The sequence below is a fragment of the Podarcis bocagei genome (genome assembly GCF_964188305.1).
Source record: "Podarcis bocagei genome assembly, chromosome: 4".
Taxonomy (NCBI): Eukaryota; Metazoa; Chordata; class Lepidosauria; order Squamata; family Lacertidae; genus Podarcis; species Podarcis bocagei.
Window position 1 is genome coordinate 27,631,181 of NC_138128.1, and position 24,402 is coordinate 27,655,582.

Consider the following 24,402-nt stretch of genomic DNA (forward strand, 5'->3'; position numbering starts at 1 on the left):
ATCAGTTTGATTTTTCTTTAAAAAAAAGAAAAGAAAGTGCTCCTGAAAATCATTTCAGTGAAAATTTCTCCTCGTATGACATACATCCACAGATAAATTTATATATACAGGGAATTTCCCTAATACACACATTTTTGCACATCTCTAATGTAATGTATTTTGTATGGTATTTTCAATGGTATATGCATTTTTATGTATACTTTTGTATATATATGCATATCTGGATGCATTACTTGACTGGCGAACTACATTACAAAATTCACATCTGTATGAATTTCAAAGGCTGAATTTCACTTCCCATTTTGTTTCAGAAAGGTGAACTACACCAAATTTCTCCCTCAGCCCTAGACTAAATAGCACACTGCTGATAAAGAGACTACCCAGATAAAGGCCTCAGAAGATTTTAAATATGTATAAAAAATATTGGACATGGTTTGCATGCCAAATAATTATTGTCCCATTACCTCAAAAACTAAAATGCAGCTTGAAACAGTATGACTGACATTTTCAACAAGCCTTAAAATAGTCAAGGCATTTATTTATTTAACAATGACTTCTGAAAACATGACAGAGAATTGTCCTTGCAAATAAACACACAGAAACAACCCAAAGGTTCAAAGCTATAACCATATGTTTATCTAACAGTGTGGTGTGCATTTCTGAGCATGACCACCAGGCGGCAGCTTACCTTCATGACTGCAATATTGTCTATGCACACTTGGATCTCTGCTAGCAGTGTTAAGAAACAGCAGCAAAAACCCAGTGTCAACCTAAATTTGGTTCTTATCAATATGGGGTCCCAAATTCATACAAAGCTAGCGGGAAAATGTGAAATTGTTTTGTCGCTGCTTTATACTGAAAATTTGGCACAGGTTTTGGAGTGTCTGAAAAGCTCTTCCTGGTTCATCAGTTATCATTGTGTAGACCTGACCTTTGCACAATTCCACGGTTTGCTGAAGAAAAGGAGATCCAGCCAAGAGTTAGCCAAGTGACCTTAGCCTTTTCCTAAGGCGGTGCTTAGGCACAGAACATTTGCTACGATAGCTGATGAAAGTCCTTCTCCAGAGCCAACTAGTTGCATGCACTTCTCCAACACAGCAACAGTCACAAAGAAGAGAAGAGCAGGACAGAAAGGTAGACAAAGCGGAGAACCAACAAATGAACAAAGAGAGCTGTGATAGCTTATGACTGCTATAGATCAGGGGTGGGGGAACCTGTGACCCCCCCTAGATGTTGTTGGACTGCAATTCCCATCAGCCTCAGACAGTATGGCCAAGGGTCAGGGTGAGAGGAGCCAGAGTCCAGCCCTCTTTCAGGGCTTATGCCAGCTTAAGATGCAGAATGAGGGAGGTATGCCAGCATAGCCTGGCTGAACCAGGAACCTCCCAGTTCAGCCACTAAGTGCACTGTGTGTGTATGTGGTATGTACTGTAGCTGGCTGCTTTTCCTCTGAAGATGGCTAAACAATTCGTTGTTGTTTTTTCATCCCTCCATGAACACGATGGAAATATGGACCGGGTAACTGGAGGCCCTGCGGTTTCTATAGTTATCCCTGCAGTACAGGGACGCAGGTGGCGCTGTGGGTTAAACCACAGAGCCTAGGACTTGCCGATCAGAAGGTCGGCGATTCGAATCCCCGCGACGGGGTGAGCTCCTGTTGCTCGGTCCCTGCTCCTGCCAACCTAGCAGTTCGAAAGCACGTCAGAGTGCAAGTAGATAAAGAGGCACCGCTCCAGCAGGAAGGTAAATGGCGTTTCTGTGCGCTGCTCTGGTTCTCCAGAAGAGGCTTAGTCATGCTGGCCACATGACCCGGAAGCTGTACACTGGCTTCCTCGGCCAATAAAGCGAGATGAGCGCAGCAAACCCAGAGTCGGCCACGACTGGACCTAATGGTCAGGGGTCCCTTTACCTTTACCTTACAGAAAAAAATATTTGAGCTGACCGGCTGGGGCTGGTTGGCAAAGGGAAATGTCCAGGGGACCTGCTCACTGAGCATTCATCCTAATTTGTTTTCAGGGAGATTAGATGGTTTGGGCTGTTTCATGCACATCCACTTTGATTTGTCTGGAGGGGAGTTAGATGACATTGTCTCGAAGCAAGTGTCACCCCACAATTTTCAGTCACACCCCCCCCCCCATTACTTCCATTACCATGCAAAGCTCATTCTTTTGGAAGGAAGCGAGTCTGCTGCTCAAGGCCTCCCAATTCACTATAAATGTGGGACCTGAATTTGCTGGTATCTGACTGAACCCCACTCGAAAATGGCAAACAGTCTGGAACTGCCCAAGGCTGTGTTACAAAACATATCTAGGCTGCAATCCTAGGCATTCACTTACCTGGGAGTATGCATCATTTAACTCACTGGGTTATTTACCAACTGAGTAGACGTGTGTAGTGGCCTTGGAGTAGACTGTAAGTGGCCTTGAATGAAAGCTTTGAAGTGCCAAAGGAATGTAAAACATGAGAAATAGCTTAAAGGCACCACAAGGTGGCAGTGTGAGAGTATTAAATAGGAATACTTCCACACATTTCCAACAAACTGTGGATACCAGATCCACCCAGCAGTTGAAAACAGGGTGGGGTGGGCTGTCATTGGGCTGTAAGAGTTACATAATTTGTTGTGTATATTCTTGAAGTTTGAATAGGCTGTGGAAAAGACACAGTGTTTGAGCTCATTCTCATGCTTCACACCGAGCTTAAAATATAATGTTGCATTTAAGGAAACTCCCCCCCCCCCGTAACTTTTCATACCTTTGCCTTCTATTCAAAAGGGCCTTCACTGTGCTACTTTCGAGCCTCCTTGTTCATTTCCCCCCAAAAAAATATAGTCTGGCCCCCCACAAGGTCTGAGGGACAGTGGACCAGCCCACTGCTGAAAAAGTTTGCTGGCCCTACTGCAAACAATTCTTTCTGCATATTTGTTTACTGAGGATGCTTCTCATGAGGCCAATTCCCATTATTGCAGTGTCCTCCAGGATTGCCAGATTAAAACTTGGAAAGGAGACTTATTATGTACCCAGTAGTGGGTGGTATTATTTAAAGGAGGGAGCTCAACATAGATTTTATTGGACACCACTTCCTCTCACTCCAGGCAATGGTCATGGATTACAGGAGTTGTAATCCAGCAACCTATTGGGGACCACAGGTTCGTCTTCTGTGCTCTAAGGGGAAGTGGTTTGTGGTGCAAACAGATGACTAGTCATGGGAGCAAAGTCCCATGACGGGGGGGGGCAGAGAAAAGAAGGGGAAACCCCCATGACCAGGTTTAAAAGCCAGTAAATGGAAAAACCTCTCTCCACTGGGAATGGCAAGGGCATGGCTCCAAAAATTTCCACCAGAGAGGCAGTTGAAATGCTATATGAGTACATTTTGCAAGTTTTGTTTGCTTCCAACTGTAGCCACTCTCCATTCCTCCTTCCTATTTGTGCACTTTCCCCTCATTCCTTTCTTCATCTCTTCCCTTTCTAGTTCTCCTTTTCCTTCTCCGTCTCTCTCCCTCCTTCTCATTCCTCATACTCTCCCTGGAGTGAACCACCCAACCTGGGTTGTGTTGGAGTCTTTCCTTGCAAGTGGGGCTCCTCTGCTGCTCAAATCCCACCCCAAAAAAGGTGTTTGGGGCAGTCATGGAGCATTTTGCAAAAGACTCGAGAGAAGACATAACTTTTGCCTTCTGTTTCATTGCTCTTTGTCCGAAGTGGCACGGGGGGGGGGGGGAGGAGTGGCCAAAGTTTAGTCTAGAGCAGGCATAGGCAAACTCCGGCCCTACAGATGTTTCAGACTACAATTCCCATCTTCCCTAGCTAACAGGACCAGTGGTCGGGGATGATGGGAACTGTAGTCCCAAACATATGGAGGGCCGGAGTTTGCCTGTGCCTGGTCTAGAGGGTTTTTCTGTAATGGTTGTTTTTATTTTAATACTGATAATAATTGATGGTTGATCCTTTTGGAATCTGCTGGTATTTTTTTTTGGAACTTCCACTAGTTGCCGTGTACATGCTGTTTTTCTAACCTGATTTGCAGCATAAAGAACAGAAATAGGGCAGGTGGGGAAATTTATAGTCTGTGTACCTTTGCTGGCTTTGGATCCTGGCACTTTAATAGATGGGTCTCTGGCAAAACTGAGTTGGCTATCTCTTCCCAGTCAGGCTTCCACGTATGGTGGTGTGCTCCTGTCTCACCCTTAATCCGCCCAGCAGGGCATAAACTTCCCAGGCTAAAAAAAGGTGTGGGGTAAACAATTGAACGGCAGGAAGATGTACAACCTCTGCACAGGCAAATCCAGATAGATGCTCTTGGTTGTATCACATCCCCACAAACAGATCAGAATGAAGGCTCACTTAAGAATGGGGACCATACAGCTTTCACATAAGCTGTGGGCAAGCAAATCTGGATAAATGCCCAGATAAACATGTTTAATGGCTGTTACGGCTTGGTCTCTCCTACAAACGCGAGATGGCTCTGGCTGTTAATTATTTCAGATTTATTGCTAAAACAACAAACTAAGACGGAGCTTCTCGACTCATCGTCTCTGCCACTTTTGAAATCCTACAAGATTTGGCAGAGTGTATTTCCTGCATTCCAACGTCTTGCCCACTATCGTAGTTCTCAACATCTGTCTGTCCCCTTCGTCAGAGCTCAGATTACAGCTGCTCTCCCCCTTCTCTCTGTTTTCTGCTGTTAACTGTTCTCTCCCTGTGCCTGCTTCTTCTCCTCCTGTCAGCATCTGAGCTTCACTGACAATGGCATAGGAGATAGAATAGACCCTTGTAGGACCCAACAACTTAAAAGCCACAAGGCCCAGCAACCATCTACTACTTTGTGATGACAACCCTCCCATTAGGAGTGGAACCACTCCAGCTCCCATCCCTCTTGAGTTATTCCAGACATAATCAAGGGGGTCAAAAGCTTCTGAGAGACTGAGGATAATCTACTGGGTCACACATCCTGTCTCTCTCCCAACAACCAGGGCTGTATATGATTCCCCCCACCTCTTTCTTTTTTCCTGTAAGTCCTGTTCTCTCTTTATAATTTAAAATTCAATAAAAACTATCTGGGCGAGAACCCCTCAAATGTCTGATTTTTGCAGGGGAAGTAGGTTTCTTGCACAAGAGCGGCAAGTCAACTTTAATTGTGCAGCCTGAATTTGCTGGTAAATATTCATTAAAGGTATCCCACCCCAAAAAGTGTTGGTCTGGAAGTGATGGCTGTCAGAGACCCAGCCATCTTTTGATTTCATTTTCTGAGTTTTGGATTTGATATCCCGCTTTATCACTACCCGAAGGAGTCTCAAAGCGGCTAACAATCTCCTTTCCCTTCCTCCCCCACAACAAACACTCTGTGAGGTGAGTGGGGCTGAGAGACTTCAAAGAAGTGTGACTAGCCCAAGGTCACCCAGCAGCTGCATGTGGAGGAGCAGGGAATCAAACCCAGTTCACCAGATTACGAGTCCACTGGTTTTAACCACTACACCACACTGGCTGTCCTGGCAGGTCTTCTGTGATATTTCCCTCTGAGTTGCTGCACAAGTAATGGCCACTGTCCTTGGTCCCCATGGGACGGACAGTTTCCCTCCCACACACAGTTAAGAACTTTGAGGAAGAAAAGAATTTCATCAGTTTGGGCCTTCAAGAACTTGACTTCCCCTTGTAAGTAAATGTTCTTTTATCAGTACACGCCTACATGGAAGAGATTGTAAAGTTATATCATGGGCTGTACTGGCTCAGACCAAAGGTCCATCTCAGGCCTGGTGCCAACATGCAGTATACTAGGACAACAGCTGATTTGAGTGCCACTGCCATAGGGCCCAACACCACTGCCATAGGGCCCAACACTGTCCCTGCAGCTGGCCACCTCTGGAAGCTAGGACATGAAGTTAAAAGAACAGAGATGCTGACTAAACACCAGGAAGAACTTTCTGACAGTAAGAGCTGTTCAACAGCGGAACAGACTCCTATGAGACTCCCCTCCCTTGGAGGTTTTTAAGAAGAGGTTGGATGGCCATCTGTCATGTATGATCTAACCGAGATCCCTGCCTGGCAGGGACTTGGACTAGATCCCCCTGGGTTGGGTCACTTCCAACTTTACAGTTCTATGATTCTATGAAACATGAGTTGTGGTAGAAGAATAAATAATGCTTATCATGACTCAGAGTTGCATGAAGGTCACATTACTCTTAATAGGTTTATAGCCACTATAAAAGCTCAGCGTGATGCTGCTGACATCATATTTCCCTCTCAGTTCTTTGCGTGCTTTCGTTGCACCTTGTAAGATAAGGGAGCTGTATGTTCCAGGGACAGCTGCGGGTGTGGTTCCATGCTGGAGCCCTTGAGCACAGCTGATAAGCTGCTTTTCTGCAGCTAGGTTGAAATGGAAGAGGCCCATGTTGTCCACTCCAGATAGGGTGCATGGATATCTTCACCCGATGTGCATTACCTGCTTGGTTTCCGCAAGCCTGCGACTCCCCAAACTCCTATTCATGAAGCTGTTGTCTGCACATTCACTATCTGTACATGTGCAATGGCTTTCTTAAATGTACACACCTCAGCTTAACTGCAAAGTGAATGTGGCTTACAATTTCAAATCAGATAGAAGCTGATTTGAGGGAACATGCATCAAACAGCGGTATTTCTCAAGAACCTACAGGATCCATATGGATTGTGACTAACATCATGAGCAGTGGGAGCACACTAGAGCCACAGTAAATGGCAATGTGTACGCAACCACAGACCCCCAGAGAGCTGAAGGCCCATTGAAATAAACGTTGTTGCTTGCGGGTTGCATGTTCACCTCTCTTTGGCCTCTTGTAATAGGGACGCGGGTGGCGCTGTGGTCTAAACCACTGAGCCTAGGGCCTACCAATCAGAAGGTCAGCGGTTCGAATCCCCGCAACGGGGTGAGCTCCTGTTGCTCGGTCCCAGCTCCTGCCAACCTAGCAGTTCGAAAGCACATCAAAGTGCAAGTAGATAAATAGGTACCACTCCTGCGGGAAGGTAAACGGCATTTCCGTGCACTGCTCTGGTTTCACCAGAAGTGGCTTAGTCATGCTGGTCACATGACCTGGAAAAACTGTCTGAGGACAAACATTGGCTCCCTCAGCCAGTAAAGTGAGATGAGCACCGCAACCCCAGAGTCAGGGGGTCCTTCACCTTTAATATGGTCTTATAGTCTCATTTCTATTGCTTACAAAGCTTGAGAAACTTGCTTGAATGGGGCAATGGTGGGAGCTGAACAAATCAGGTTCTGTTTACACTGACTGCAGAAAGGGAGTGAGACCTATGAAAGCAAGGTCAGAGGCAGTAATGCTTCTGAACAGCCATGTCTGGAAACCAGGAGGGGTAAGTGGCTTTGTGCTTGGGTTTCCCAAAGGCATCAGGTTGTCCTCTGTGAGAACAGGATACTGGAGGAGATGATCAGGGATGGTGGTGGGAGTTGACGCTCCAGTACTTTGGCCACCTCATGAGAAGAGAAGACTCCCTGGAAAAGACCCTGATGTTGGGAAAGATAGAGGGCACAAGTAGTAGGGGACGACAGAGGACAAGATGGTTGGATAGTGTTCGGGATGCTACCAGCATGAGTTTGAGGAAACTGCAGGAGGCAGTGGAGGACAGAAGTGCCTGGCGTGCTCTGGTCCATGGGGTCACGAAGAGTCGGACACGACTAAACGACTAAACAACAACAATATATCAGGTGGTGTTTTCTCCTACCCAAAGCCTGCATGAAAAACACCTATATGCATAATAGCTACACTGATTCAATGTCAGCCTTTCTTTTTTTTAAAAAAAGACACAGAATACCTAGAGTGACTTTGGTAAGTTTTCAATTGCTCAATTTTAGCAATATCCTGTTTTTTATGAGGTTCTTGACTTCCAGTCACAATGATGCAAGTTAAGTTTCTTCTTTTATCTTCCTCCTTCTACAGGTGTGGGAATTTAACTAAGCACAAATGGGCACACTGCCATTACATCCTGTGAGTCAGCTTTATGGCATAACTAAGCATTTGTCCTCAGAAGTAAGCCCCACAGCATTCAATGGGACTTACCCTCTAGTAGTTGTGATTAGGGATGCAGATTTAATGGACTAACTTGGATTTACGAATGAATTCTTTACTAGATCTGGAGCTAAGGTGGCTGGGTGAAAGAGAGGACAGGTCCTGAGGACAGTGGTTGTGTAGTAGAAGTGGGAACTGTAGCAGGTTTCGTTCACGTGAAATGAACTGTTAACCAGTGCAGATCTCTTTGAACTTGTGAGACAATATCAAAATGGCATAGACTTATCAAAACTCTGGCCGCTGCTGTATCCTGTGTCTTATTTGAATGAGAATGTCCCTCTTTAGATGCTGCTGGATAGACAAGTTGCTAGAAATTGCAGGGAGGGAGAATCCTGTTGCACTAAGGTCTTTGCAGGATTCCCATGGGCACCTGGTTGTCCCTTGTGAGAACAGGATGGACTGATCCGGCAGGGCTCTGCTTATGGTCTTATGATGTTAATGTGCGTTACTTCACTTACTTCAAAATGTGGTAAGCCAAACTTTCTGCATTTTCAGGCCCTCTTACACATTCTGCTGAGTGGGGCTCTGGATCTCTGCCCTAAAATTCTGCCCTATTTCTATATGGGGGGTGGTGTCTTCAGCGATCACTCGTAGCTGAGTAAGAGTGCCTTCCATAAACACGGTTTTAACAGTCAGTCTGTAAGTGACTGTGGAGGCCAGTTCCACACATCCTTCCGCAGTGGGGACATTGGTTTCCAGGTGGGAGTTGATCACGGTGTGGATTTGCCAAGCGTGCCTTCCTCTTAGCACGTTTCTCCCTTACGTCCAGAGTTCGAGTGTCTTCAAAGCCCATGACACCTTTGGTAAAGGCTGTTCTCCAACTGGAGTGCTCGAAGGCCAGTGTTTCCCAGTTGTCAGTGTGTATACTACATTTTTTAAGATTTGCCTTGAGACAGTCTTTAAACCTCTTTTGTTGACCACCAGCATTACGCTTTCCATTTTTAAGTTCGGAATAGAGTAGTTCCTTTGGAAGACGATCATCGGGCATCCGCACAACATGACCAGTCCAACGAAGTTGATGTTAAAGAATCATTGCTTCAATACTGGTGATCTTTGCTTCTTCCAGTACACTGATATTAGTTCGCCTGTCTTCCCAAGTGATGTGTAAAATTTTTCGGAGACACCATTGATGGAATCTTTCGAGAAGCTGGAGATGGCGTTTATAAGTGGTCCATGTTTCACAAGCATATAGTAAGGTTGGCAGTACAATAGCTTTGTAAGCAAGCATTTTGTTTTCCCTGCGAATGTCCCGGTCCTCAAACACTTTGCACTTCAATTGGGAGAAAGCCGCACTCGCAGAGCTCAGGCAGTGCTGGATTTTGGCATCAATGTTGGCCCTTGTGGAAAGTTAACTGCCTAGGTAGGAGAAGTGATCAACATTTTCCAACGTTACACCATTGAGTACACCATTACCTTGTGTAGCAGTTACCACCCTGACCTGTGTATCTAATGCAAAACCCCAATCTAACCACTCTTTAAGGGAGAATACAACCTAGTCCAGAGCAGGGTGTTGTTTACTGTCACTGTTCTATTGAAACAGCTTTCAATAGCATTCTTGTTTGAATGTTAGTTTTTTCACCTTTACCCAGCCTGTTACAGCTTCCTGGCACCTGTTCAGCACTTCCACTGCCACACCTGGTTTAAACATCAAGGTGAAACACAGCTCAGTGTCAGCAGGTGCAATGCAAACAGGTGAAAACTTGATGAAAAGAAGGGGGGAGGATTCACTTTCTGAGAATATTGTTGTTGTGGTCCTTTGTTACAAGGGACACTGATGCAAACAGAAGTTGGCAATAGCCTTGTGTTTTTCAGCCCAAGAATTTGATCCAGCAACCAATATGGAAAAAAATGGGGAAGGCGAGAGAGGGAAATGGCAACTGAAAGCAGAAATACAGACAGGTGGAACGTGCAGCAAAACGTTACCATGTGAAGTTCAGGAATTCAGCCACATTGTTTCATTCTCTCTTTCCCAATTTGCAATTTTCCATGTCCAACCCCACATCCCCATCCAGCAGATATTATTCTTGCACCAAAGAGCACACACAGTCTTTATTAGGCTATTTTGGGGGGTACTTGTGGACTTTTAATGGTGGACTTCCTTCCCTCCCCCAAGGCCTGTTGATACCTCCCTCTTGTCTATGAGTGGCTCTAGTGACAACAACCAGTCGGAAGAACTGAGATAGCCATCTGAATATGAAAGTACTATTTGTTCAGGATTCCAGTGCTACATTCCATTCACCATCTCCACCAACCACATGCACCACACAACAGCATTCTGTCCCCTTCACCCATTCTTTGTCTTGTTTTGTTTTTACTTTTGAGTTTTGGGGAATGGGAAGGGGGATAAACTTGGGCTCAGCCACAGCTACATTAAATGCTTCAATTTCTCCAGTGATGTATATGGGCAGCTGTCTCTTCCATCTCTGAGTATACTGAAATATACATATTCTGTAGCTCTTCGGACATGGATACAAGTACAAGCTATTTCTACATCTACAAGTGTTGGTGCAAAAGAATGTGGCACATGTTCATCTGTACAACTATTGTGCACAGATGCACACTTGTTGAACTTTACGTGTGAATAACTGTATGAATATACAGGAATATGGATGCACAGACTGTTAAATGCTGTGTGTGAACACTCATGTTGTGAAACCAGGAAGTGACCTATGGAGGCAATGAGATGCCTATTTCTCCACCTTTATAAGCATTTAGCTGTTGCTCTACTACAACAAATATGTTCAATTCCTCTTTCCTACTGAGCTGTCAATATTCTTTCTCCTCTCCAGTACTCTTCAGGCATTCAATATTTGTGTGAACATAGCATGGGTGTGTGGAGGGGTGAGTCAGCTGTGTCCATCATATCTATTCTGTCCGCCATCCAAATTCCTGAAGTAGGGCACTTCCTGTACTTATGGGACCCCTTAGCATTTATTTTCCCCCTTCAGATTTTGTGTACCTGAGTCAGCTGATCTCCCTCTCTCATGTATAGGTGGTGTGGTTTTCGCTAGGTAAACATGGTAAAGGTAAAGGATCCCTGACTATTAAGTCCAGTCATGAACGACTCTGGGGTTGCGGCGCTCATCTCACTTACTGGCTGAGGGAGCCGATGTTTGACCGCAGACAGTTTTTCTGGGTCATGTGGCCAGCATGACTAAGCCACTTCTGATGAAACCAGAGCAGCACATAGAAATGTCATTTACCTTCCTGCCGGAGTGGTACCTATTTATCTGCTTGCAATGGTGTGCTTTCGAACTGCTAGGTTGGCAGGAGCTGGGACCGAACAATGGGAGCTCACCCCATCACAGGGATTCGAACCGCTGACTTTCCAATCGGCAAGCCCTAGGCTCAGTGGTTTAGATCACAGCGCCACCCACATCCCTTATGTAAACATGGACATAGCCTCAAATCTGTATTGGTAGGTAGATCTCTATTGCAGATCACTCTTTTTTGTTGTTTTTAATGTTCCTCTTCCTGTGCTTTTAAACAGCAAATCATAATACTTTCTTTGTAGAAAATGATGCTTCCTATTTCCATGCATGCAAAGCCTCTCCTTACTGTTTTGGTTTATTTGTTTTGCATAGCAAATTGTTAAAGCCAGAGGGCAAGGAGGGCAGGCTGGTTTTGTTGCATTTCTGGTCAGTTGACAACATCAGTGTGCAGTGCCTGCTAGCTGAAAACATTTTACTTCAAGGTTACCTCACATCAGCCAAATTTTCCAGACATTAGTTACTAGAAACAACCTGGATAGCCTCTGACCTTTTTACATACTCACTGAGGAATTCAAATGATGTACACATCTTCCCTGAGCAGATAGTAGAACAAAGACAAAATCTCATTCCAATATTCCCCTCCATGAAGAGCAAATGTGTAGAGACAGAAACAGGACTGCCCTGTCCCTGATGTTCCTGTGCCCCACTGATGCAACTCCAAAATCCAAAAGTCTGAAAATGGGCATCTGCATTCATGTATCCATTCACTGAATGCCTTGCTGAATGAAGGTTCAAAAGACTGCACATCTGTGCCTTTTCATTTTCATTTCATTCCATTCAGCATCCTTGTTACTGCTAAGCTTAGCAGTATCATTAAGGCCCTTCTTTACATGGTGTTCAGTGTTTTGTTGTGTTCTGGAACAGTGAATGAGGTGTGTATTGACCCTCTCGAGAGCAGCTGAGCCGTGAGATAGGATGACCGTATGTCCTATTTTACAGAGGAGAGTCCTCTGTTTGAAGGACTGCCTTGGTCCCAGTCCACATTAAGGATGTAGCACCCTAAGAAGGGAATTCGGGGGACCTGAAGATGCCCACCAGCAGTTTGCATCGGGGCAGCAAACTGAGGGCAGCATTCAACTAAAGTTATGCTAGTGCAACGCTTTAGCAGGAAAATGTAATTTTCCTGTTGTCTCCTCTCCCCACCTGTCCCTGAAACCTGCTCCGTCTGTTCCCCCAACCCTCCAGAGCAGATTGGGGAGAGGAGAAGGTGGGAAAGTCAAACTGCACAACTTAAATTTGCTGAGCTAGCACAACTCCTTTAGTTGACTATTGCTCTGAGCAGCCCCACAAAGTCACTTGGTTATGGTCCTTCCTTGCTGTGGGGAGAAAGAGAGAGAGAATGAGAGGGGAGAGAGGGGGTTATTGCAGTACTTGCTGATATGGAGCACTGACACCTCTTCTTTTGCCACCCATGGCAGCCACTTTGTGCTGACACCCATGCCATTATTGTCAATGTATGACTGCTGGCAATACTATCAATCCAATATGCAATATATTAGATATACACTTAAAGTAGCATGTGTAATTTTTATGCAAAATGGTGTCATCTTTGCTCTATTTTTTTGTGATGTATTTCTTCTCTTTGTCCAGGCATAGGCAAACTCGGCCCTCCAGATGTTTTGGCACTACAACTCCCATCATCCCTAGCTAACAGGACCAGTGGTCAGGGATGGTGGGAGTTGTAGTCCCAAAACATCTGGAGGGCTGGGTTTACCTATGCCTGTCTTTGTCAGTACATAACTGGACACCTTGTCTTTAGATTCCCCGCCTTCCTTTCTTCCCACAAATGAGTAGAAACCCTGCTGCAGGTCTGTATGAAGAGTCCTTCCAGGAATCTGTAACTAACTATTTAATAAATGTATCCTATAACCCACACCTGTATGGGCATGAATGAATATTCAGGTTTCAACAGATTACACAGGTATAAGGAAATAAGCTATATACTGATGGAATTTAACAGTTAGAGCTGAAGGCAACCAGCCACATATTGAGCACTCTGGATAAAAATTGAGCCCACAATAGTACAGATTTTTTACATCATTTCTGTATCTTGGCAGACCACTTATCGATTGCTACATTCTTTCCCAATCTTCCTTTTCAGATTATCGCTTGTATTGGATGTATAACACAAAAATGGGGAGGGGGAGAGAAAGAAACAGAGTTAAACATGAGAAAAATGATTTAACAAAATAACAAAACAAAATGTTCTTCCAAGGAGTATATTTGATCCTACATTGTATACATATATTAAACACAAGATGACACACATTACAAAGAATTTGGGAGTGCCACTAAAAATGGCAACCTCAGGTTAGCTTCCCTGAGCTGTACAGAAACTCACTGATTACAGTCCTTGGGATACAATACTTTGGGAACAAATGAGGAAGAGAACCATGTGTACCTTGTTGAGCTCCTTGTAGGAAAAAGCGGAATGTAAATATGACAAATGAAGCAAACAAACAACCCCTATTGTAGGCTCGTTTTTACCCTGCCAGATGCTGGTAGCCCCACACATACTGTAAGTTACCCAAGTGTAAATTATGCTGGTAGCTTCCTACAGAAAATGAACATTTTGTTCATATGAGAACAAAAAGGAACACATTGGCAAAAATAATAAAAGCTGGCAGTAAGGTACACACAACTCAATATAATAGATGCATTATACAAATACTGTTGTTATGTCATCATCATATATACAGTACAGCCTGCTTAAGCATTCAGTATCTGAACTGCACTTATTTTGGCAATTGGCACACCCAATTAAAAGCTATACTATTACATAATACAAACAATATCAGGAAAGTATACATTTTTGAAAACAGTTTATTGTAATGGATGATCCAACCCTGTTTAAATTAACATCTGTACTGAGTATATAGGGACACGGGTGGCGCTGTGGGTTAAACCACAGAGTCTAGGGCTTGCCGATCAGAAGGTTGGCGGTTCGAATCCCCGCAGCGGGGTGAACACCCGTTGCTCGGTCCCTGCTCCTGCCAACCTAGCAGTTCAAAAGCACATCAAAAGTGCAAGTAGATAAATAGGTACCATTCCGGTGGGAAGGTAAACGGCGTTTCTGTATGCTGCTCTGGTTCGCCAGAAGCAGCTTAGTCATGCTGGCCACATGACATGGAAGCTGTACGCTAGCTCCCTTGGCCAATAAAGCGAGATGGGCATCACAACCCCAGAGTCATCCGTGACTGGACCTAATGGTCAGGGGTCCCTTTACCTTTACTGAGTATATATTAAGGTTGGATGCCACAGTATTTGTTTGTGGATGTCTGAGTTTCACTATGTGTTTGTACTGGTGTTGTAACTGTACAAGTATTATTCTGGAAATGATTTTACAGCAGCTTTTCTGTTGAAAAATAATTTCTTTTAGAACAATAGGAACAACAGCCATCCATCTAGCCAACGTTTTTGTTTTTGCTTTCTCTCTCCCTATGGTCCTCTCTTGTTCTAGTTACAGATAGGTAGCCGTGTTGGTCTGCCATAGTCAAAATAAAAAAATTTCTTCCAGTAGCACCTTAAAGACCAACTGAGTTAGTTCTAGGTATGAGCTTTCGTGTGCATGCACACTTCTTCAGATACACTCTCTTGTTCTGTTCACTTCACTTTTCACTTACACACTACTGCTCTTCATCTGAAGATCACATAAAAATACCCCACCCCTCAAAAAGGTAGGAGCAAACTAGGTATACAATTCACTCTTTATTTGCAGACCTTGCGGCTGGGGGAAATCCCCATTCCGAAGGCGCGTATTTGGTATGGAAAATAAAAGGCAAGCCTCCAGACCTCATGGCCAGGGGCGCCGACTTATAAAAAATATTGGGGGGGCCCATACCGGGGTCCTGCCGCTGGTTCGCTCGGGTAGCCGGGAGAACGCAGTTCGAGGTGGCGGTGTTGGGGAGAGACCCTCGCTCAGGGCGCCACTAGACTTGGCGGCCGGCGGCCTATCTGGGGGGTTTTGGAGCGTATTTCGGCGGAGCGATTGGGGAGGAGGGGGCTTGTTGCCGGATTCTTCAGCTGAGCCGGAGATCCGCTGCTGGGGGTCCCTGGGCCGAGTTGTGAGCACGGCCTGCTGAAGGGAGATCCAGCCGATTGCGCGACAGGGACGGCCGGGGCTCTCCGGCTAGGGCGCGCGGCTGGCTGGCTGGCGAGGGAGCAGGTGGGGAGGAGGCGGGGGTCCTCACTCTCTTAGGAAACGCACCCGTGCGCCCGATTGCCACGAAGTCCGAAGGGTGCGTGTGTGGAATTAAAAAGCAAAAACGAGATACGGGCAGGGCAGGCAAAGAGTTTTCTGCAAGAGGATGGAGGGCAGGTTGAAGAGAAAATCACTCAGGATGAGACAGTCAAATCAGCCATGATAAAATGGGCTCAGGATATTGGGTATAACATCATGTTTGAGGACTGGGAAAGGTTATGGACCACCGGAATGAAATTCACGGCATGTAATGCCTTGAAGGAAAATATTATGAAAATGTTTTATAGGTGGTACATGACCCCAGTCAAGCTTGCAAAAATATATCACCTGTCTGATAATAAATGTTGGAAATGTAAGGAGGCTGAAGGGACATTCTTTCACCTCTGGTGGACTTGTCCAAAAGTGAAGGCCTTCTGGGAAATGATCTATAATGAATTAAAAAAGGTATTTAAGTATACCTTTCCCAAGAAACCAGAGGCCTTCCTCTTGGGCATTGTTGGCCAGAAAGTGTTAAAGAAGGATAGAACTTTCTTTATGTATGCAACTACAGCAGCAAGAATACTTATCGCAAAATATTGGAAGACACAAGATTTGCCCACACTGGAAGAGTGGCAGACGCAATTGATGGACTACATGGAACTGACTGAAATGACTGGCAGAATCCGAGATTTGGGAGAAGAAACAACGGAAGACTGGAAAAAATTTAAGGACTATTTACAAAAACAATATAAGTTGTATGAATGTTAAAAATTTACACGATTCGGAAACTATAGCTTCAGCAATTAGATTTGGGAAACAGGAAATTATATTTTAAGTAAGAAAAGGTCAAAATCTAAGGTAATACTATGTTTAATTTAAGATATAAGTAACTGATGAAAAGTATGTTAAATTTAGAGGTATAGTATTTGAAAAGTACAAAATAAGGTACGAAACAAGGTAATAATTTGCTGATATCTTTATTATAAAGAATGCAGGGTAAGGGAGATGCGAGGAAGTCCAGTTAGTTATATAAAAAATGTGTTGAATGGTTGGTTTTCTTTTCTTCTTTTTCTTTTTTTCTTTTTCTTGTTCTTTTACTTTTTTCTTCAGTGTATGTTTCTAACTTTGTATTTGAAAACTTAATAAAATATTTATAAAAAAAAAAGAAGAGAAAATCCTTTCGCTTTTCTGGGGCGCAGGGAAGTCTCAGAGCCGGAGGTTGGGGAAGGGACCCCCTTTGCTCTGCCCTCTTCTCCCGTCTTAGATTCGCATGGGGGTCCCCGCCCGAGCTTGCCTGGCCACCGGGCCACACAAGGGCCGCGCTCTACGCGGCGCACCTTGCTAGCCGCGCAGCTGTCCTCCGCGGCTGCGGAGCGGCCCTGCGCCGGTGCCCAGCCCCTCTGGGCGCCCGCTGCGCTGCCAATGACAAGCGGGCGACGTCGCGGGCGGGGAAGGCGTCGCTTTCTTTCCCGATCCTGCATCCTCCCAGTCTTCCAGCCCTTTTTGGGTTGGAAGCTCGTCTCGTTCGCCCCTCTCCTTTCTTCACCCTGCGCGCAATTTTCCTCCCTCGTCTCCCTCCCCATTTCTCCTTCCTTCCTGACTGACTGACTGGCTCTGGCTCTGACTCTGACTCTGGCTTTGGCTTTGGCTCTGGCTCTGACTCGGGCTCTGGCTTTGGCTCGGGCTTCGGCTCGGGCTCGGGCAGCCACAGCGTCGGCGGTGTTGGCGATCGGCGGCGCGGGGGGATGGCCCTCCCGGGGGAGCCGGCGCTGCTCAATGGGGTTGCCAAGGAGACAGGCCGGCCGCCCCCTCCCCCGGCCCGGCGCCCCCCGCCGCACCGGTGCCCGTTATTGAGCTGGTGCGCGCCGGGCGCCCTATAAAAGCCGCGGACGCGCCCACCGCCGCCCGAGATTATTGGGGGGGCTGAGCCCCCCCAAACGAATTTTTGAGGGGGCTCGGGCCCCCTCAAGCCCCATGGAGTCGGCGCCTATGCTCATGGCACGTGGCTCTCTCTCCATAGCCATTGCAAGGTACAACCTAGTTTTCAGTTCCTTTACATTTGAACCCCGCTTAGCCCCCGGAGGCGGGCGGGCAAGTGAAGGTGTTCTGAGCAGAGGTACAATTTCCCCCACTTGTGGGCGTCGGCCGGAGTTGCGGTTCCGCTTCCTCCTCGCCAGGGGCTGCTCGCTTTGCTCTCGCCGCTGCTGACGTCGCCACTCCCGGCCGACCCCCGCCCCTTCCCGGAGCCCCGCTCTCGCTTTTATCCCCACCCCCAGGTCCGCCCTGCCAGTCCAGAGCGGCTGGGAGACGATTTGTTAGGCAACAGCGAGAGGCGATCAGCTGCGAAGGGACACGTCCGGCACGCGAGGCTGCTAATCCAGGTAAGTTAGGCGCTTCCTGCATTAGAGACGCGGGGCTGAATAAAGAAAGGAGCGCAGGGGAGGCAGAGAGAATTACGGCCGCTTAAGAAAAGACCCATCCTCGGGTGCTGTTGACTCGTGAGCGGCCAGCCCCACAGGTGTGCGGCTGCGGCTAAACCTGGGGAATTGTTCTAGGGGGAAACTGCGGGGAGACGAGAGCTGCGTAGCTCCCACTGTGGTTTCGCTTTCGTTTCCGACGGGCTTGCTCTCCGTGTTCTTGGCGGAGGTCGTTTTGGAGCTCTGGTCTTAATGGTCCTCTTTCTGTCGTCCTTGTTTCTTCCTGCTTCAAATGCTCCTCTCGTTCGACAGGGATGTGTATTTCTTCCCTTCCCTCGGTAAAGATGTTTGTTCCTGTGCGGCTAGGTAGTGCTGTTTTTGACCGTGCGCGGCGCGTTCTGCCCTGATAGCACCGCTATGAGGATCTTAATTTCAGGGTCGAGGGTTCGAGCCTCATACTGGACAAGGAGTTGGACTAGATGACTCGCGGGATCCCTTCCAACACTACAATGCTGTGATTCTACGTAACACTCCCCTTCCCGCTGCCATCTTTCATTTTGGCTGCCTTTGCAAGTCTCCACCTGTGACCCTCTGAACTGCAGCTGTATTGATTCCTTCACCTTTCTTCCAAAGATCTCATGGCCCTGCCAGTGGTTCAAAATGTAAATGGTTCCCCCTCCATTTTATCCTCACAACAACCAATGCTATTTTTCTAGAAAAAGAGATGTCGGTACTCAGTATGAACGCCTCCTTTGCTCTCTTAAAATGGCAATGGCGCCCATCTGAGAGGTGCCGGAACTGAGTTCTGGCAAAAAGAAAGAAAGAAGACTACCTTGCAAGTTGGTTAGGCTGAGAAGCAGTGATTGGCCCAAGGTAACCCAGGGAGCTTCGTGGCTGTGTGGATTTGAACCTAAGTCTGGAGTCTAAGCACCACCTTTGTGTTATCCCTCACCATTGGTCATGCTGGTTGGGGCTAATGGGAGTTGCAGTCCATCAACAGCTGGAGTGCTACAGGTTCCTCATCCCTGCTCTACGCCTTCAAATGCATTGAAACCGCTTTCAGAACTTCTGTTGAAATTGCCAAGATCAGGAGGGGGTGGGCAGTGAGTACGATCCTGCTCTTCCCTTGACCTGTTCACCCCAATGGTGGGTGGTGGCAACACATGTGGTGCACACCAGTCCCACTCCTAACCTGCATGGGGGCTTTTTGGAGAAGCTTTGACACCTGTATGCAGATAGGAACAAATATCTTTCAGACATTGCGCTGAACATGAAGAAGTCGGGGTGGAAAATCTTGACAAGTCACAAGAAGTTGTGAGATGCCTTCCAAATTGGACAGTATTCATAATTTTTCTATACCACTACATCAGTGCACATTCTCTGCTTATTACCCCTGTCTTGTGCAGGAGGGTTCTCCTGTACTTTGAGCGGTTCACAAGGGCACAGGGAAGTTGGGAAAGTAGGAGACTTGTCTGCTATGGACTTGCAAAGTTAACTAACCTTAGGATCTAAGTCACCTACTTGCTGATTTCTGCCCAGACACTGAGGTCCAGCGCCGAGGGCCTTCTGGTGGTTCCCTCACTGCGAGAAGCTAAGCTACAGGGAACCAGGGAGAGGGCCTTCTCGGTAGTGGCGCCCGCCCTGTGGTACACCCTCCCAGCAAATGTCAAAGAGATAAACAACTACCTGACATTTAGAAGACCTCTGAAGGCAGCCCTGTTCAGGGAAGTTTTTAATGTGTGACATTTTAATGTATTTTTAATCTTTGTTGGAAGCCTCCAAGAGTGGCTGGGGAAACCCAGCCAGATGGGCGGGGTACAAATAATAAATTACTATTACTATTACCACAGTTGTAGGGTTTTTCTAGTTGGTGAATATTGCAGATTTTGTAGTTGCAACAGCCGTACAGCAAAATCAGCATCATGATAGCTTGTGTTCATAGAATCAGGCTGATGTGGTCAGCCTTGTTGCTGTGTTTGAAATCTCCTCCCTCCCTAAAATGCAGTCTAGATGAGAGTTGCCTTAGTAGCACTGACGTAATTGATGCCAGGAAAACGTGGGGAAGGCTGAAGAGTTCAAATAAGAACTAGAAAAATACTCCCTTTCACCTTTTGACCTTTATCTTGCATCAGTGTTCCTTGGTTCATTGTACAATGTAGGAAATGCTTTCTGTCATTTAAGTAAAAGGAAGGAAAACTAGCAGAAGGTATTTCCTACATTGTACAAAGAAAAAGGTGACGCAATTTCTAAACTTCAAGTAATCTAGATCGTGTTAGTCACACTTTTGTTCTGCTTTGGTTTTCTAGAGCAAAACAGAACAGATTAGGCAGATCCCGCCCCTCCTTCACTGATATATAATCTTAGATTGCATGATCAATAAATGCCCAGTGTTTTGTAGCCTGGAGAAAAGTTGGAAGTCAGTTTTAGGCATCCATATGCAAGTGAGAACTTCTTTTTTCAAGAAAGCTCAAAACAAACACTGCAGCCCAATCCCCCTTTGGTGCCTCTGCCCAGCCCTGCCAGGAAAAAAACCAAACTCTTTTGGATATCAGATTGCAAAGTCCCATTAACTTCAGTGGTACTTACTCAGTAAGAGCAGGCTCAGGACAGCAGACTTACTTGTGTGTTTTAAAAGATCATTATAATAAATTTACTTGGGATTGTGCTAAAAATCAGAGCGCACAAGGCAGCCAACAAATAAAAAAAAATGAGTTCATCATAGTAACAAAGAAATGAAGAATATGGTAACAAACAAGAACTGATCAAGTCCTGGGTTTACAAGACGATTCAGTACTAATTAATATTGCATCATTTAGATCTCCCGATGGACATTGGGTAACTGCAATCCTGTCAGCAGTTTCCCACAGTGTCTGGGCAGGACCCAAGTAAATGCAAGCACATTTCAAGTCCTAAGGAAACCAGTAGGAATGCCAAGCACATTCTTAACCCTTTCCCACTGGAATCCATGGAGCTTATTTTTTTTAAGGTGGATCCCATTAGGATTTGTTTCAGGATTTTGTTGAACGAGGAAGCTGTTGCGGTTTGGAGGGGTTTACAAATTTGTGGCTTTTTCTTTTCAGCCTGTTTCTGTGAGTAGGTGACACCTCATTGCGGGATACTTTGCTGAAACTTGTTAGTCCTCAGCCTTCTCAAATACCTCCTCCCCTGGCCAGGCTCTCTGCCTTGGGGACCACGTTGTCTTGGGTGCTGTTAGCACCTTCCATCAGTGACCGTCAACACAGCCCTGCAAAAGCATCAGGTTGAGTGACGGGATGGAGCACTGGTGCTTGGATGTGCGTCTTCCAGCCACAGCATACAAGCATGCCTGCCTGCCATTCTGGCTATGGGGCAGGAAAAGCTGGCAGGTGTGTTGGGCAGTGGTCCATTAGGGCAAATGGGGGCACTACCCCACCCACCTCAGTCTGCCTTCAAGCAAGCCTTCACCTGCCTAGCATCTTACTTGCGACCAGTAAGGTTTGCCTGTCACTGACCCTGCCTCCATCTATTGCTTGTCTCCTTGCCTTCTGCCCTACAATTCTAATGGTACCAGCCACCATTTTTGTGTTGTGTGGGCTTTTTCTGGGAGGGGGTGCAGTTTATCTCTGTATTGCAAAGGCTCTCTAGGTACCTCGGTCATACACCTGCCAAATGACATCTATCCTTCCTCCCAGTTCAGCAGCATGTATCTCCATTTGTAACAAAAGATTAAAAAATTGTATAAAGTAAATTCAGTTTGTAATTATTGTCTGAATAAACTATACTTGAATATACTAAAAATGATAATTTCATGGCAGACCATTTGGTGAAACTACATGTTAAGTAAGGAGCATGAAAACTGCAATTCTACTTCTTTCAGAATTGCTGCTGAACATAATCTCATACATAAAAAGTAAAGGTAGTCATGTTTCTCCATAAGAAAACACTTCAAAGTTGGTCCAAACATTTATTAAAAGGTAAAGGGACCCCTGACCATTAGGTCCAGTCGTGGCCGACTCTGGGGTTGCGGCACTCATCTCGCTTTATTGGCCGAGGGAGCTGGCGTACAGCTTCCGGGTCATGTGGCCAGCATGACTGAGCTGCTTCTGGCGAGCCAGAGCAGCGCATGGAAATGCCGTTTACCTTCCCGCTGGAGCAGTACTTTTTATCTACTTGCACTTTGACATGCTAGGTTGGCATGAGCAGGGACCGAGCAACGGGAGCTCACCCCGTCGCGGGGATTCGAACTGCGACCTTCCGATCGGCAAGTCCGAGGCTCTGTGGTTTAACCCACAGCACCACCTGAGTCCCTAAACATTTATTAGGCCAATTAAAATGTAACAAAATTTGTGTTCTCCAGAACTATTTTGTGACATTAAAGGTATGACCCAATTGTGGATTTTGGAGTTCCATGCAGGCTTTAAAACAGGAAATTTCTTCGTGAGCTAAGAGGAAAACCTTCCATACCATGAAATTCACTTGAAAGTCGGTTTTCATGAAACCACAGTAGATCTTGATGGAAAGTTTGCCAATATAGAACTTGGCCTTGAACAAACACAAAAGCAGGAAGATTGGTGGTAATCTCTGGACTACAAAAGGGCCTCCCAAAGTAAATAAAAGTTTCTGTGTGTTCGTGGGCAGCTGTTGCACTGCAGCTTTTGATTAAGAGAAAAATGACCTGGTAGATTTGTGTTTGGTTGTAAACCTATATCACCCGATACAATGTGTAAAACCCATTGAACAAGATGGGACTCGCTTCTGTGTAGGCACGCATTGGATTGCACGGTAAAAGAATCAGTGCAAATATTCAATAGAACTAATATTGTATATCACTTCCTGGGGTCCAAGTTCTCTCTGTTTTTCTCCTCCAGAGGGAGGAGCATTTTTGTTGCATTGATTTTCATCTGACTCTGAAACTGAATCTGCTCTTTCTTGTACATAAGTATTTGGTTTTCATTTGAATTCATGCATTTGCACCTTCAACATTTTTTATGTCATGTACTGGAAAGACCTGGGGGAGTTGGGATATTGGAACTGGTGAGGTCTAGAATGATGAAGTGGCTGAGCTTATTTTAAAGCGACTGTGCTTTAAAATAAAGAAAATAAAAAGATTCCTGTGGTGATTTCTTGGAGGGTTAAAGTGGATTTGTGTTGGGTTTTTTAAAAGGTTGAAGTCAAATAGTGGACAGTATATGAAGTTCTAGGGCTGATCAACATATTTAAGTTTAATAAGCTACTGAGGTCCCTACATCTGTAGGTCTTTAAATACCTCAAATATCAAATGCAAAATATATAACTTATCACTAAAATGGAGACTGGAAAAAGCCAACATGATACAGGTTTTTTTAAAAGGGGCTTGTACAATATTAGAACCCAGATAGCCCAATATCTGTTCTGGATAGATTGGTGTAAAGCATTGTTAAAGACAGACTTGCTAAGAACAAGGAAGTATTCGTGTGGTTTCTGCAAAGGGAAGTCCTTCCTTGCCAACCTTTTGGAGGTATTGAGAGTGTAATCAATCCTATTCATGTGCTTGGTTTTTTCTCAAACCGAAAGCCTCCACAGAAAAGGTCTGTTTTTGTGTTGGCACCCCGTAAATCTCTTGTGGGGTAGGTACCTGAAGAAGGGCCTCAGATTATGATTTCAGGGTCTGGGTCGTTTCCTATGAGGAGAGGAGTGGTATTGTGGTCCAAAGGCTTAGTAAATATTTTATTGGATCCCAACTTGCCCTTCCATTTGCAGAAGAACTCCTGCCATTCAAGAAAAGGACTGGAATCCCTTCCCTGTTCTCCAGTAGCAGTTCCCAATGAGCAGAGCTCTACCCACAGAAACTTTGGATCCAACCCATTATTTAACTGTTTCCAGAAAGGTTTTTGACAGGAGCCCCTTCATATGTTCAAAGAGTGTGTAGAGGAAGAAGTACCACTTTTCTTTCTGCCTCCAGTTCTAAGGGGGGTGCCTCCATCCTCCCCAGCTCCAAGACAAAAGTCCTAAGGGGAAGCCTATGTTTGCTAGCTTGTGAGTAGCCAGAAAAGAGACCATGATAAATAGCTGAATGGACATGTCGACTTGATGTGCGGTAATGATGTAAAAGGCAAATTCCATGCTAGGAATTGTTAGGAAAGAACCATTTCGTTTTCAAAAATTATAATGCCTTGATATAAATATGGTATTGCCTTCATATAAATCTGTAGCACAGCTACATTTTGTAATGCAGAAAGGAGCAACCAGATTGCCCTCAGGCCCTGCGCTTGAGCTTCCTCAGCCATCTTATGGGCCACTGTGAGAACAGGATACTGGACTAGATGGGCTGATCCAACAGGCCTATTCTGATATTGTTAATCAGTGAGGTCAGACCATCTTCCTACTAGGACTGGTGAAATCATTTTGAGCCTTTTAGTTCAGGCAAAAAACGAAGTGGTTACTGTGACTGTTCTTACAAGTGGACACATTGAGGCAAACTCAGTAATTTATAATAATATATTTGCTAAGGAGCCAGGCTCCAATCAT

At 45.6% G+C, this 24,402-nt stretch overlaps 1 protein-coding gene across 2 annotated transcripts in view; it reads left to right on the forward strand.

The window, feature by feature from the left end:
* Window positions 1-17,699: 17,699 nt before the first annotated feature.
* LOC308585061 (phospholipid scramblase 2-like) overlaps window positions 17,700-24,402 on the forward strand; it is a 61,910-nt gene continuing 55,207 nt past the window's right edge. The window contains exon 1 of one of the 2 annotated variants that reach the window (XM_081190586.1): window positions 17,700-17,880. The gene's annotated coding sequence lies outside the window, so the exon portion shown is untranslated. The remainder of the gene's footprint in view (window positions 17,881-24,402) is intronic. The other variant, XM_081190587.1, reaches the window with a different exon arrangement.